A 12,279-nucleotide genomic window follows, 5' to 3' on the forward strand; every position below is an offset into this window, starting at 1 on the left:
TCATACAGCAGAACTAGAGGGTTTTTAGTTGCTTAGATTGGCTGTGTGTTGATAAATAAACCCCTCCTTTAAATGTTGCTCCTTGTTTGGAAGTTTGTCACTAGTGAGTGGTGGAACCTGGTGGCCCTATGGAGGTGCTGAAGTTTTTTCCTGGCTCTGTTTGAAGCTGAGCAGGTTTTCATGCATCAGACAACGTGTCTATGTGTGTATATGTGTATATACCTCGAGATCAAACAGACATGCACTCTGGGTCCCTGAGAGCTGGCCTTGGACTTTGGACTGGCTTTGGAGGACTCAGACCCCGAGTCTCCGCAGTTCCGGGTAGAATTTGAATTCCTTCTTTTCTTAGGAACCTTCTTCAAGACACTAGTTCAATATCAGCTGGAGAAATGATTCCACTGCCTTCAGATGTGTCATCGTCCTCAGATGAGCTTCCATCCTTTTCATTAGACATGGAATTTAACTTTTCCAGGAAATATGTTCCTATGTTTCCTATGTCTGGTCAAATAAAACCTTTAAAAAGGAAGTGTAATAGCATATACAGTGAACAGTGCTATGCTACATCTGCAGCTAAACTCTACAAAGGAACCGTGATTACATTAACTTTAATGTCAGCACTCTAGAAGCAGAGTGACTTTTCCAGAGAAGGTCATCCGCTCTTATAAAAATCCTACCTCTTTCCGACCTGTCTTGGGATCTCTCTTTCTGTTGATTGCTGAGATCTTATCTGCACGCTTGCACATTTGCAGTGATAAACTACTCTTGACAAACTAATGCAGAGCTTCTTTTCTCCCTTCTCTCCCCATCCTCTTTCTTTGTGGACGCAATCCCCAGACCTGACAGCAGATGAGGACAAAAGCAATGAGGAAGCGGAAGAAGGTGAGTAACAGCAACCCCAAAGGATCTCCAGGATCTCCGTTGAGGCTGGCTTCTAGATGAGGGTCGCACTTGGTCAACCCTTGCCCTTCTATTGCACTTAGCCCCCAAAGTTCGGAATTCACTGGCCGAAGTCAGCTGAAGCTGTTGTGAGAATAGATTGTTAAATGAAACGTGGGAGTTTGGCAGGTTTCACTGATTTTCAGTGGTTTCACTTGGAACAAAATTACAGAGCTGAGTAAATTTTTGTTACAATGCAAAAACTGAAAGGGAAGGATATTAAAAGTGAATGCATTATAAGAACCTTCCTATGTAAATAAACACTAGTAAGATGAATTTTATAGCAGTGGAATAAGAACTTCATTCATAACACAAGTATTCCCACAAGTATTCTCCAAGGGTGGTGGAAATTTCATCTTTAGAAAATGTGAAGCTGCACTGAAATGCCACCATATACATCTTACACCATGCTTCCTGAATTGCTTTTTAGCGATTTTTGAATGGACAAACTGTTTACAGACTTACTAGGACTTGGGTATTCACTTCAAAACTTACCGAAAATTGTGACTGGGGGTTAAAGAGGCAAACAGACTGCCGATGCCTCTCATCACATAGGCACAACCAAGCTATCTGTCCTTTCAGCCTTCGTTCCTAAGTTAAGTTTCTGATCATGGCGGGGGGGAAAAAAAAGTTTGGAAAGCTCAGTTAAGTTTTAGCCTATAAAATGCACTGTAGAATGCCTCCGTGTGTTTGTCAGTGTGATGTGACTCAAACTTTGATTCCTCATGACCTGTATTTTTTTCTTAAAATCTCCTCACTTTACAAAGAATGTCCTGTATCGTGTAGTTTAGTCAGCTGTGAAAGGCAAATGTAGCATGTAAGCATTTTCTTAAGTCGACTTAAAGCCCATTTTAGAATATTCACTGATTAAAAGGCACTTCCAGAGTTACCTTTTTAGGGTTTTGAAGCCTTCTAATTTCTAAACCACATTTCCTGGTGGCTGCTTTCTGTGTATTTGTTGCTGTGCCTGCATTGCACGTCATCTTAAGTAGTCTTGTGCCCCTGGAGGAGGTGCTGTTGAAGCACACAGCAATCCTTATTGCCTCCTTTTGCTGGTAACTGGAATTCTTCGTTTGGGATGCTGAACACTTCCTTTTGTGAGCAGGCTAGAAAGTTGCCTTCATAGCTTCCCGCTTAGGTCCAAATTCCTTTTTTTCAAGTAGAGCAGAAAAAATGGATCTTTTGTGTATATGCAGTGCCTTGATAAAGTTTCTATACAGGCACAAAGTACGTGCATGTCAGGTGCTCTGCATATTTGTGACTGATTTGTGACTCTATTTGTGACTGATTTTCTTTGTTCTTTTAAGCAGGGAAACTTGATGTATGCTTCCAAGAAGAATGAAGCTGCTGAAAAAGCTTATGCAACTCAGGTGATAGGTTAATTCTGTCTTTAAGTTATCTTTACTGCTCACAGAAGTGAGCTAACTACTGGATAATTTCCATATGTGCATAATTCTCTATTGCCATCGGGGTTACAAGCCAGAGGGATGGATGTCAGGGCTGGGCTGGGCTGGGCTGGGCTCAGGACAGATGCTCAGAAAAATAAAGGAACACATTCACAACATGCTCACAACCAAACACAAATAAAGGCAACAGATGCCACAGACAGGTGGGAAGTCAAGTAAACGGGCAGTATTATTCAGCATGGGAAACAGTGCTCTTGCTACAGCAATAGTGGGGCAGTTTTCCTGGTTTTGTGCAGCACAGCAAGGATTTTCAGGAAGGGAGATGTGCATGAGAGCTCCTCTGAAGTGTATCCTCCTGCTGTAGTTACAGAATCATCATCATCGTCAGAAGCAGCTGATGTTCATGATGCTGAGGAAGGTGAGGATCCTCGGAAGCGTTCCGGCCTCAGGCAGAGGAAAACTGTCATATGCTACCAAGCTCCTTTGGAAAGTAGGTTATGTGCACAGGTACTCTCCAGGGCTAAATTATTGCATATAAATGAGATAAAATTTCTTGAATATATTTATATATACACACACACACACAACTTTGATTTAAATTTCTTCTGCAAGTGCATTTTGCTGCATTTATTGCATGCATGTAACCTGTGTACATTGCATTTCTTTGCCACTTCAGTTGCTCATTGCCATTTCTGTCAATGCCCCATTACAAATGGGCTGCTAAAGGGTCACTTCAGAAGGTCTACTTTTTATAAATCTGTTTCTACTTGTAGTTTAGTTTATAATGACTTTTTTCTTTCATTGCACTGTTTTATCAAAAACTTAACCTTTAAGTTTTGTTATTTCCATATCCAAACTTATTGATTTTAATTTAAAGATCTCCACTGAGAAGTACAAAAAGATATATGTACATATCCTTCAAAGAAAAGTCATAAACCCAACATGGTACTCTTACCCTCTTGTCACTTTGTGTCCTGAAAAAACCTACTGTGTGTGTTTCCCTTGTACTACGCATTGAGAAAAGACACTTGAAACTGCTTTCTGGAGTTATAAACAGGTGAAACATCACTTTCTGCCATTTTATTTCACTTTATAGAATCATCATCGTCAGAAGAAGCTGAGGTTTGTGAGGCTGAGGGAGGTGAGGATCCTCTGAAGTGTCACGAATTCAGGCAGAGGAAAACTGTCGTATGCTACGAAGTTCCTTTGGAAAGTAGCTTATAAGCACTGTAGAGTAATTGATGGGCCAATGGTCTTCAGCCAAAGGCTGAAGGGTTGGTATAAAAACCCAACCAGGGTTGGGTATTCATATAACCTTCACACATCTTAACCCACCAATCCTGGAGCGTCAGCATCCCAGTGACCAATCCTGGATCTCCTCTGCTTCACCAGCAGTTCCTCAGTCCTAGTTTTGCAATCTTCAACAGGTTCCCTTCATGAACCTTTTATCCTATATATTCCCACACCCAAAGTCTTATGTGAATTCTATGCCCCTGTCCCCTCAAGGTCCTGCTGTGTTCCTAATGTCCTGCGTACTTCATGCCACCCATGTCCTTGGTTCTCTATGTTTCCCTCCCCTGTCCTCTGTATCCCTAATCCCACATGCCCCCTGTGTCCCTGATCCCATCTGTGCCCAATCTCCCATGTGTCCCTCATCCCCCAGGTGTCCACCCAATATCCCGTGGCCCCCAATGCCTTGTGTCCCCCCGCGTCCCTGCACTGTCCCCGACCAAGGTGACGCACCTGCAGCACGAGGAGGCAGCGCAGACAGCCCGGCCACTCGGCACGGCGGGTGCCCAACAGCAGCCACCGCAGGAAACAAGGCAACAGGGGGCTGTGCCCCCCTGTGCACCCACCACCACCACCTCCACCGCCTGGAGCACCTCTGTCCTGCGCTGGCAGCTCTGGGGCAACGAGGGCACCACTCAGGACACGCAGGGGACGCTTGGGGTCCCCTTTGGGCCCAGAGCAGGGTCACGGGGGAACCCAGCGGTTCTCATGTGGGTTGGGAGTGGGTACCCAAAGTGGCTCCCACTGTGTGCAGGGGGTACCAGGTTGGGGGGACCCACTGGGGATCCCATGGAGCGTTGGGGCATGTTGGGGTGGGTGGGGTCACCCAATGGGGTCATGGGGACCATGGGCACCCAAAACATGGCACAGGGGGGACCTGGGGACCACGAGCACCCCAACGATGACATGGAGGGGACATGGGCAACATGGGCACCCCAGGCCTGGCACAGAGGAGACATGGAAACTACTGAGGGTGACTGGAGTAATCCTGGGGACCCAGCAGTGACACTCACTAGTGCTGGATGCGGGTGAGGACGTCCGAGAGCTCGGCCTGCAGCTTGACAGCAGCCACCAGTGGCTTCTTCTGCTCCTGCAGCAGGTCCCCAACAAGCTGGGGACAGACAGGGGTGGTTGTGCAGTGGGGTCAGCATGTGCCCAGCAGGGTCCCCGTGTCCCCCCGCTCCCAGCAGGACCCGGGGGTGCCCCGATGCTCACCTGGCCCTGCCGCTTGGCCGTCTCTACCACAACGATGCTCTCGGGAAGGGCTGTCTCACACCCAGAGCGGCTTGAGCTGCTCAGGGAGCACCTGGCGGGAGCCCTGTGGGGGCCCCAACATGCTCAGCAACCGTGGGGGCACCCAGGGGGACGAGGACAACCGGGAAGCCAGTGCTGGTGGCCCCCAGGGTGTCCCCACACTGTGCCCACACCGGTGTCACCACCCCACGGACCACCATAGTGCCCATAGAAGGGACGGGGGAAACTCTGCCTGTCCCTGTCTTATCACTGCCCCAATGCCCCCATCCCTGCTGTGACGTCCTGCATCCCTGGGGTGTCCCCTTCCTCTGGCAGGCCCCTCAATGTCCTATGTGTCCTTAATATCCTGTGTCCCTTACGCATCATATGTCCACCCAGTGCTCCATATGCCCCCTGATGTCCTCTGTGACCCTTCAGTGGTGTGCTCTGGTACTCCATGTGACTGCAGTGCCCCATGTCTCCCCAAAGACTTCTTTGCACTCAATGCCCTGCGTGTTCCCTGATCTCCTGTAACCCCTCTGATTCCCCATGTTTCTCCAATGCCCCATGTGTCCCCAAAGTCTTGTGTGCCTTCTATGCACTTGCCCCTTCAAGGTCCTGCTGTATTCCTAATGTCCTGCGTTCTTCATGCCACCCATGTCCTTGGTTCTCTATGTTTCCCTCCCCTGTCCTCTGTATCCCTAATCCCACATGCCCCCTGTGTCCCTGATCCCATCTGTGCCCAATCTCCCATGTGTCCCTCATGCCCCAGGTGTCCACCCAATATCCCGTGGCCCCCAATGCCTTGTGTCCCCCCGCGTCCCTGCACTGTCCCCGACCAAGGTGACGCACCTGCAGCACGAGGAGGCAGCGCAGACAGCCCGGCCACTCGGCACGGCGGGTGCCCAGCAGCAGCCACCGCAGGAAACAAGGCAACAGGGGGCTGTGCCCCCCTGTGCACCCACCACCACCACCTCCACCGCCTGGAGCAGCTCTGTCCTGCGCTGGCAGCTCTGGGGCAACGAGGGCACCACTCAGGACATGCAGGGGCCTGAGATGACCCCTGTCCTGAGATGCAAAATCCCCCCAACTCCACAGATCCCTTCTTGCTTCCTCGACAGGGACCCCCAAGCCCTCTTGGGAACCCAGTTTCCTCCCTTTCTCCTGCACTCCAAAATCCCTCATCCACTCGGGGACCCCAAATCCCACTTTCGGGACCCCAAATTCCTCCTGCAACCCCAATGTCCCCACACCTCAGGAGCCAAGGACCCCAACTCAACCCATTTCCCCCCCTCTACCCCAAACCCCAGCCTCGGTTGCCTGGCACCCTCCACCCCAGCTTGCCCCTTACCTGGCTGATGTCAGCTCCTCTTGGCTGCTTTTCACTTGAGTCTTCAACTTTTCGGGGATTCCTCCAGAATCCATCAGCTTTTTATGGTCCTGGTCCTCCTCCTGCAGCCTGTGCAGGGAAAGGTCATTGGGGGGGTTAGGGCAGTCAGTTGGGGCACCCCAATATGGGGGGGAAATTACGCATCCCCATTTGGGGAGAAAAGGGAGCTGGGGGCACCCAAACCTGGGGTGGTGAGTCCAGAAAACCCCAATATTATGGGTGAAATTCTCTAGGGCACCCCAATATTGTTTGTTTGTTTGTTTTGAGGGAGAAATATTGGGTAGGGTCTCAAAAAACTAGGAGCCCAATATGTGGGGGGGGGGGGAATTTGGGGCACCCACATACTTGGCAAAAGGGTCAGGGCACCCCAACTTTTGAGTGAAGGGAGCTGGGAGCATCCCCAATACTGGGGGATTCCAGGGAACCCCAATACTGGCAGCCAGGGGTGCTTTGGGCACCCCAATGTTGGGGGGATCTGCGGCACCCCAGTATTCTGGGTGAAGGGAGCTGTGGGCACCAGCACTACAGGGATGGGTCTGGGAGATGTCGGGGGCACCTCAGTATTGGCCGTGCAAGTAGCTGGGGCCCAACAATACCTGGGCTGAAGGGAGTCTGGGACACCCCCAATACTGGGGAGGGCTCTGGGACACCCCAATATCCAGTGTAAATGGAGCAGGGGGCAGATCCATATTAGGAGGAGCCTGGCAGAAGTTGGGGACACCCTAACACTAGGGGTGTACAGAGTGGGGGGGATCACCAATGCTGGGGGGGTCTGTGGCACCCCACAACTGAGGGGAAAGGGACCTGGGGGCACCCTCAAAACTGGAGGGCTCTGCGGTAACCCAGGACAGGGGTGAAAAGAGTTGAGGGAACCACCAGGACTGGGGAGGTCTGGCAACAATATGGGGGTCTCTGGGGACTCCTAATATTAGGGATGAAGGTTTCTGGTGGCATCCCATTACAGAGGTGGCCCAGGGTAGCCCAAAATTGTGGATGAAGGGATTTGGGAGCAACCCAAACCTGAGTGGGAAGTGGGGCAATTCCCTCCCATATCAGGAGATGGAACCTGGGGAACTCCATTATGGGAGGGTCTCACCCTTCTATTGGGTTAAAGGGAGCTGGGGGAACCCCGATACTGGGGGAGTCTGAGCTACCCCAATATGGGAGGAAGGCATTAGAGGGCAGCCCAGCACTTAGAAGATCCTGGGGCACCCCAGTACTGGGGGGAGGCAGATGGGAGGCACCTCAATAGTGAGGGGAGTCTGGGGTACCCCAGAATGTTGGATAAAGGGGAGCCTCATATTGGGGGGGAGATGAGCATCCCAATATCCATATTAAAAGGTGCTGGGGGGTCCTAGGGCACCCAATATTAGATGTGAAGGGATTGGGGCACCTCAGTATTGGGGGTGAAGGGATTTGGGGGCACTGCAATCCTGGGGAGGAAATGGGACACCCCAATATTGGCTGAAAATGTAGCTTGAGGCACCCCAATCCTGGGCAGGGTCTGGGAAAGGTTGGGGAGAACAAAACACTGTGGGGGTGAAGGGAGGTGGATTCACCCCAATACCAGGGGTGTCTGGGAGAGATTGGGGACACCTCAGTATTGGGAGTAGAGGGAGCTGGGGGGTGTTTGGGACCATCTGCAGAGCCCCATTTTCCACAGGGAGCCTGGGGGCCCAGGGACACCCTGGGGGGATACCCTACCTCACCCCACACTTTGAAGTGTCTCAGCAAGGCCAACAATTTCTGATTGACGTTGGGCTGCTGTTGCGGAGAGCGGGTAGGTCAGGGCAGAGGCAGGGGCAGCCTGGGGACCCAGCACCGCTGGGGACATCCTGGGGACAACTCTAGGACCTGGCACCCTGGCACGTGGGGGAGCATCCTGGGTGCTGCCCCCAGCTCCTCCTGCGGCACCCACAACACCCAAGGCTGCAGCAGGACCCTCCGGGCACCCTGTCACCTCCACCCTGGAGAGGCACCTGCTCACCTGGGTCCAAGCAGAGCCTGGGAGCATCCTCCTCCTCTTCTTCACTTTCTGCAGCTCCTCTTTCTTGTAGAAAAGGTCCTGGGGGACAGTGTGACAGGATGGCACCATCGGGGGCACCGGTGGGTGCCGTGCAGGCAGTGGGACACCCGTCAAGCACTCACCTGCTGTGCAGAGCATCGTCGCTGCCCTCCTGCTCCAAGCAGATGCTCTCCTCCTCTGAACAGTTGTCCATGTCAGCAGAGTGGTCTTGGGGCACCCATGGGTGAGCACCTGGCTGGGCTGCCCACCCGGGGGATGCTCCCATGCCCCTTTTCAGCGGATGCTGCCCTGTGCCCTTGGCCGTCCCCATTCCTTGCTCTTCCCCTCTGACTCCAGCGGTATCAGCAGGGACTCGGGGCACCCGTGGGTGCCTCGGGGGCCTCACCTGGCATCCTGCTCTTGTCCTTGTGGTCCATGCGCCGCTTGAGACTTCATCCGAATCTCGGTGTGGGGCACTGCCACGTTCTGCGCGAGCACCTGCAAACCTTGGGCGCCGGGCACCCAGGAGCTCCACGCTCGCCTCCGGCCTCCCGCATGCACCACGGACCTGGGTGTCTGCGAGCTCGCTGCTCACTCTGGACACCCGCAGGCACCCGAGGACCCCGCCATCGGGGTGCCCCCCAGCAGGTGCCCACACGCACCCAAGGGCCCAGGCGTCCGGGCGCCCGCATGAACCCAAGGGCCCAGGCTTGCAGGTACTGGCCTGCAGGCACACTGGGGACAGGCACCCGCACGCACCCAGGTGTCCCAGCACCCGCACGCACCCCAGGCACCGGGGCACCAGCCTGAGGGCACCCGAGGGGCGCATGCTCTGGGGCAGCCGGCAGGCACCCGCCGGCACGTGGGTACCCAGGGGTGCAGGGCACTCGGGACACACGGCCCCGCAGGGACAATGTGGGCACCCCTGCCCTGAAGGCTGCAGGGGCTCGGGCACCAGCTCTGGGCATCCAGGCTGCACGGGGGAGGCTGCTGTGAGTGAAGGGGCCAGGGGAAGGGCGGCTGGAGGGTCCCGGGCGCCTGTGGCAGGAGGGATCGGGGGCTGTTGCGGGGAGCGAGGGGCGCTGGGGGCAGGAGCTGTGCGGGTGAAGGGGGCTGGGGTGAGGGCCACGCGGGGAAGGGTCCTGGGCACCGCAGTCTGTGGGTGAAGGGGGCTGGGGGCAGCTCAAGGGGGAGGGGTCCTGGACGGGGGCTGGGAGGGAAGTGTCCTGGGGGTGGGGGGTCCTGGCAACAGGGCCCTGCGGCTGCTGGGGAGAGGATCAGGCTGGGGAAAGGGAACCCAAGGGTCAACGGTCCTGGGGGTAGGGGCACAAGGGGGAAGGCTCTTAGGGCCTATGGATCAACTGTGCTAGGGGGGGACCACAGGGGATGGGCACTGAGGACAAGGACAGGGGAACCGTTCTGCAGGTGGGAGCCCATGGGTGGTGGCTCCGGGAGGGGAGGAACTGAGCAGATGGGGACTCCCTGGCTGAAGTGTTCAGGGGGTCGGGGCCCTGTGGAAGAAGGGTCTGGGGAGCCAGGACCCACGGGGAAAGTGCTCGGGAGGTGGGGGCCCATGGGGGAAGGGGCCGCGAGGTTGGCGCCCATGGGGGAATGGTCCAGGGAAGCGGGGCCCGCGGATAAAGGGTCCAGGGAAACAGGGCCCATGGGTAAAGGGTCCAGGGAAGCGGGGTCCACGGGTAAAGGGTCTAGGGAAGTGGGGTCCACGGGCAAAGTGTTCGGGATGTGAAGGTCCATGAGTGAAGGGCCCAGGGTAGGGGGACCTACGGATGAAGGACCCAGGGGATGGGGGCCCATGGATGAAGTGTTCAGGGCCTGGGGCCCTATGAATAAAAGGTGGAGGGGCCTGGGGTCTTCGTGTGCTGTATCCACAAGGTGGGGGCCCATGGGGGAAGGGTCCAGAGGTTTGGGCCCTTTGGAAGGGCTCAGGGAACCGGGGCCCAGGGGTGAAGGCTTCAGGACGCGGGGGTCTACAAATTAAGGGTTCAGGGAACCGGGGCCCAGGGGTGAAGGCTTCAGGAGGCAGGGGTCTACGAATGAAGGGTTCTGGGACCCGGGACCCAGGGGTGAAGGCTTCAGGAGGCGGGGGTCTACAAATTAAGGGTTCAGGGAACCGGGGCCCAGGGGTGAAGGCTTCAGGAGGCGGGGGTCTACGAATGAAGGGTTCTGGGACCCGGGACCCAGGGGTGACGGGCTCCATAGGTGGGGGTCGATGGATAAAGGGACGTGGAGGTGGGAGCCCATGGGGGAAGGGTCCAGGTGATGGGGCCCTATGGGAGAAGTGTGCAGGGGATCGGGGCCCATGGGGAAAGGGCTCAGGAGGTGGGGGTTGATGGGGGAAGGGGCCGGGAGGTGGAGGCCCACGGGTGAAGGGTTCAGGGGAGGGGACCCTTCCGAGGACGGGTGCAGGGAAGAAGGGTCCAGGGACGACGTGTTCAAGAGTTGGGGGTCTACGAATGAAGGGGTCAGGGAACCAGGGACCACGGGTCATGGGTTCAGGGAAACGGGGCCCACAGGGGAAGTATTTGGGAGGTGGGGGCCCACGGGGTAAGGGTGCTGATGGGGGGGGACCCTTAGTGATGGGTACGGGAGTTTTGCGCCCGTGAGAATTGGGTCCTGCAGGTTGGGGAATACAAGTTGTGGGGTCTGGGGTCTGGGGTCCACGGGGGATCGTTACTGGGGGTGGGGGCCCACGGGTGAAGGGTCCAGGGCAGGGGGCACTACGGAAGGAGGACCCAGGGAAGTAGGACCCACGGGAGAAGGGTTTGACAGTTGGGAGCCCATGGGGAAAGGGGCTGGGAGGTGGGGGTGCACGAATGAAGGGTCGAGGGGAACAGGGTCTTTGGGTAAAGCATCCTGCAGGTTGGGGCCTTCGGGTGAAGGGTTCAGGGGAGGGGACCCTTCCGAGGACGGGTGCCGGGAAGAAGGGTCCAGGGACGACGTGTTCGAGAGTTGGGGGTCTATGAATGAAGGGGTCAGGGAACCAGGGACCACGGGTGTTGGGTTCCATATGTGGGGGTGGATGGATAAAGGGATGTAGAGGTGGGAACCCATGGGGGAAAGAGCCGGGTGATGGGGCCCTATAGGAGAAGGGTGCAGGGGACCAGGTCCCATGGGGAATGTTTTCTGGTGGTGGGGGTTGTTGGGGGAAGGGGCCGGGAGGTGGGGGCCCACGGGTGAAGGGTTCAGGAAAACAGGAACCACAGGGGAAGTATTTGGGAGGTGGGGGCCCACGGGGTAAGGGTGCTGATGGGGGGGGACCCTTAGTGATGGGTGCTGTAGTTTTGCACCCGTGAGAATTGGGTCCTGCAGGTTGGGGAACACCGGCTGTGGGGTCTGGGATCTGGGGTCCCCGGGGGATGGTTACTGGGGGCGGGGGCCCACGGGTGAAGGGTCCAGGGCCGGGGGCACTACGGAAGGAGGACCCAGGGAAGCAGGACCCACGGGAGAAGGGTTTGACAGTTGGGAGCCCATGGGGGAAGGGGCCGGGAGGTGGGGGTCCAGAAATGAAGGGTGCCGGGTACCAGGGCCCACGGGTGATGGGTTGCATAGGTGGGGGTCTATGGGCTCCTGGGAATGGGGGTCCATGTTTGAAGTGGTCCTGGGGGGGCCGTCCCATGGATGAAGGGTCCCCTGGGCCTAGCCGTGGGCCTGAAGCAGCCTGATGTTTAGAGCAGGCGGCTGAGGGATCCTGGGGACTTGTTCCCACGGGTGAATGGTCACTGGGACATTGGCCTGGGGTGGGAGGTCTTGTGGGTGGGGGTTCTATAATGATACACACATGGTCAGATGTTTTGGGGATGAAGGGGCCTGGGGTTGGGAGCCCGAGGTTGAGGTGCCCAGGTGGGACGTGTCCCTGAGTGGGGGGCCCTGGTGTTGAGGGCCCGAAGGTGACGGGTCCAGCTGGTTGGGACCCAGCAGGGAGGGCTCGTGGTGCAGGTGGCCCCACAGCGAGGGCTCCTCGTGCTGGGACCCCCAGGGTGGCAGGTCCCGGTGGCAGC

This window comes from Tinamus guttatus, unplaced genomic scaffold, assembly GCF_059628265.1.
Source record: "Tinamus guttatus ecotype Peru unplaced genomic scaffold, ASM5962826v1 Tinamus_guttatus_pri_ptg000477l, whole genome shotgun sequence".
Classification (NCBI taxonomy): Eukaryota; Metazoa; Chordata; class Aves; order Tinamiformes; family Tinamidae; genus Tinamus; species Tinamus guttatus.